The 4,255-nt window shown below is 38.2% G+C and overlaps 1 pseudogene; it reads left to right on the forward strand.

The window, feature by feature from the left end:
• The first annotated feature begins 2,150 nt into the window (after positions 1 to 2,150).
• Positions 2,151 to 3,172, forward strand: LOC138164163 (protein MAK16 homolog pseudogene; annotated as a pseudogene).
• Positions 3,173 to 4,255: the final 1,083 nt, after the last annotated feature.

Genomic DNA, 4,255 nt, shown 5'->3' on the forward strand with positions numbered 1-4,255 from the left:
CTACTATGCCACTGGGACTCTAAATCCACAAGTATTTATAGGGGCAGCCAGGTGGCGCAGTGAGTAACAGCACTAGCCCCAGCGTCAGGAGACCCTGGATCAGTTCCAGCCTCAGATACTTGGCACCCACACAAAATAACTGGTAGTGTAACCTTGAGCAAGTTACTTAACCCCAGTTGCTATAAAAAAAAAAGTGTTTATAAACAACTACTATGTGCCATGCCCTGGGGATACAAAAACAAAGAATGAAACCATCCCTGTCACCAAGAGCTTATATTCTAACAGAAAAGCCACCTACTATAATCACAGAGAAATAATGACAAATAAGTATAATATGGAAATATTAATGTTATTCAATATTCTTACACTTATATTGTCTCTCTCCCCCACCCCCCAGATTTGATTAGTGCTGAAAGCTCTTGGCGAAAAAACTCCCTCTTCCGATAGGATACAAAGCCGAAACTCTATTATAATTTATAATCTTAGAGAATTGTTCAGGGTACTAAGTTAAATGACTTGCTCAGGTTCACATAATTCCTAGGTATTGAAGGTAGAACTTGAATTCAGATATTTCAGAATCCTCCTAGACCATGCTCTATGTAACATTGTCTCTCTTGCTCACATGGTATCAAAGGATTTTTTTTTTCAAAATCCACCCCCCTAGAGTAATTGAACAAAATTTAAAAACTAAATTAAATAGTAAAAAAAATCAACTTCTTAATCTTTCTTTTCATCTTTTTTTGACCACTATGCATCATAATTAACAAACACCAGTGGGAAATCTGACAATAGTGACATCTTTGTTAATAATTACATTTAAATAGCTATTTAAAATCTACTAAGTATTTTCTTCACAACAACCTGTAATCAGGAAGATCTGAGTTCCTATCCAGCCACAAACACTAGCTATGTGACCTTGGGCAAGTCACTTTTGTGATATTTTTAGCAATACTTTTGTAACTGAGGTACTCTTTGTACCTCAGTTTCCTCAACAGGGTATAATAATAACACATACCTCTCAAGGTTCTTATGAAGATCAATGATATAAGATAATATTTGTAAAGCACTTTGCAAACTTTAAAGTGTTATATAAACGATATTATTATTATCATTATTGTTCTAATTATATGTAGTATTATTATGCCCATTTCAAAGAGCAGGCAACTGATGGGGCAGCTAGGTGGAGCAGTGGATAGTGCACGAGAGTTGGAGTCAGGAGGACCTGAGTTCAAATTCAGACTCAGACACTTACTAGCTGTGTTACTCTTGGCAAGTCACTTAACCCCAACTGCCTCACCAAAAAAAAAGAAAAAAGATAAGGCAACTGAAGCTCAGAGAGGCTAATTGACTTAGCAAAAAATCATACAACGAATAAACATTAATGAGAGCAAAGATTCAAACCCTGGCTCCAAGGCCATTGATCTTTCTGCTACTTCACATTTGCCTTCCATAAGCCAAGTATTATGATATTTATGCATATGTTCCAGAAGTTAATGTCCACCAGAAAATATCACAATAAATTCTCACTTACTCTAATACTGCAATACTTCAAAAAGATCTATAATTTCATTTCTGCTGCCACTAACACAGATACTGATTCCTCCAAGTCTCAGTAGCCAGTCTTCATGAGTTATTCTGGCCAAAAACATTCATCCATCATCCTTCCTTTATTAAGCTTAGCTAGATTGGTGCTTGAATGACAATCTATCACTACCAGAGCTTAAAATCAGCTGGCATAGTCTTCCAGAGTCCAAGTATCTCGATAGAGGTATTGAGGCAAAACTTAATGGTAGACTGATTGCAATAACAACAAACATATCCCAGAGATGGGGGGAAGGGGTGATCCTTTACCCACAAGGGGCTCCTGCCATGGACTCAGATTGACCAAGTTCAATCCTAGAGAAGCCTGATCCCTAAAAGAGGGAAGTCAGGTTTTTCTCACCTCTCTGGCTCACTGCTTCTACCCCAGAGTTTAGGAAATTTTTCTTAAATTAAATTTAGGTATTATTCATGTCTAGGATTTCCCCTAAAAAGGATCAGTGGGTCCTGTAAGTTCAGAACAAAATAAATAAATAAAGAGAACAAGAAATGTGTTCTGTACAAAGTAGATAATAGGTATATGGACAGTTATTTCGTCTATTACAAAAGAAATGCTTAAAACCAAAAAGCTTACATTGACAAATACACAAGACAGTAACATATCATTCCTGGTTTTCCAGGATTTTACAAATTTATTATTTATATGGTCACCCCCTGATCTGTCTGGAGCAGCATGTGAAGGAACAGCGCCAAACAATGGCACCATACAATCACATATCTGGGATGTGCTCAGAAACACACAATTCTGTTCTTACAAAATGAAAATCAAGATGCAGAACTTTTGTCAAAATGAATACAATCTGACTGCATTATGCAACTGTTCTTCCTGACCAGTATGCTACCATCAAAGAAGAGAAAGATCAGTGTTCCTTCTATGTAAAGGTGACAGAATGAGAAGCTCTTCCTAGGCGCTGTGGGAGTGGGTCTGACTCAGAATTATGAAAAACATCTGGAGATGAAAATCTTATTTATTGATCTCCCTCCCTTTGGCACAAATGCAAACAGTGCTTCACCCAGTACCTTATTGGAATCTGTAAACTTACTTTAAAGGAGCCCAAAGAAACTTCTTCCCTTGAACAAAAAGGTGGGAAGGCATGAAAAAAGATGAGAAGAAAAAGCATTAATAACTCCTCAGGTAGATAATGCAACACAGAGGGAATCATTAGAGAGGCTAAAACAAGATACATATGGTGATATCTACAACTTCCCCATCCATGTCTTTGACAAAGCTTTGGAACATCAGGAAGCTGAAAGCAACACATCAGATACTGAAGAGAAAGATGAGGAGGAGGAAGAAGAAGATGATGATGAAGGAAAGGGAATTTTGTGGCAGATGATGAGGTGGAAGAGAGTAAGGATACGGATAAATTAGAAACTACCATTGAAGAAGATCAGGAGGAGAAATCATCCAGTGAAGAAGAAGAAAAAGCTGCTACTGCCAAACACAAAGGTAAAGCCCCATAGAAAGGCCCCGGGGAAGAGAAAGCAAACCTATATGGAAGCAGAATAGGAGCAGGAGACAGAAACAGCAACCAGACCCCAGACTGCCTGTTTGTCTTCAGGCATTTTATAAATAGACAGAAAAAGGAATGAATATTCTCATTTTTCTCATCTTTTAAAAGATCATTGCTCTTCACTTCTGTGTTTAAAGGCTTTGTTTTTAAATACACTATTTCCATCCAAATACTCATTCTTTTCTTAAGAAGATGTCTTATCCAAAAGAGGATCCCCACATGACCCCCAAATCCTCTTAGGAACCCTTTTATCTTTCCCAGGAAGCTCTAATATCTCCCTAAATGCCCCTCACATCCCAAATATGCCCCCCAGATATCTTCTCTAAGGACCTCATATTTCCTGAGTATTCCCTGACCCTCATCTTCACCTTCCCCAGAGAACTCCCTGGGCTATGTTTTGTGGAATATTCTCAATGGTGAGGTATCCCTTGGACTCCCCAATGCCTCTTCTCATCACTTATCCCTATAAAAATGTCTCTGTTTAAGTGCAAAAAAAAAATCTCTCAGTCAAAAAGTCTTCTTTCTTCTTAATTGGAGATTAGTTTCCAATCATTCCTAATTCAATCATCCTGAAAAGATACAGGATACAGAGTACAGAGTTCTCTACCCCTAGGCCACAGGGGTAGAGGGTCATGATCTTCTCTGTTTGCATTAAATACCCAAGGAGAGGTCTTTTCATCTTGACTCGAGACAGGCTCTCAGCTTCCATGGTTCCTCTTCCATGGTCCCAGCTCCTGCCCAAATCTACCCAACTGTCACCTGAGTTCAAAGGCAGATGGCTCTCAGTTCCTTGTCTAGCTCCTTGTGCAGTTCTGGTTCCATATGGAAGCTCACAGTGTCTAGTCCACCTCAAGTCCTTCACAGTTTCTCACTGCTCCCCCACCCATTGAAAAAGCAAGAAATGTGATATCAACTCTACATGGGAAATCATGCAAACATATTTCCATTTTGGCATGTTGGAAAAAAAAAACAAGATAAAGAAAATGAATAAAATGCTTCAATCTACACTTAGACACCATCATTTCTCTCTCTAAAGGTAAATAGCATTTTTCATCATGAGTTCTTTGGAATTCTCTTAGATGTATTGCTGAGAATAACTTGTCATTCATAGTTGATCTTCAGACAATATTACTGTGATTGTG

The sequence above is a fragment of the Petaurus breviceps genome, unplaced genomic scaffold (assembly GCF_028583685.1).
Source record: "Petaurus breviceps papuanus isolate PSGF00001 unplaced genomic scaffold, PetGlider_PUasm1.0 189, whole genome shotgun sequence".
Classification (NCBI taxonomy): Eukaryota; Metazoa; Chordata; class Mammalia; order Diprotodontia; family Petauridae; genus Petaurus; species Petaurus breviceps.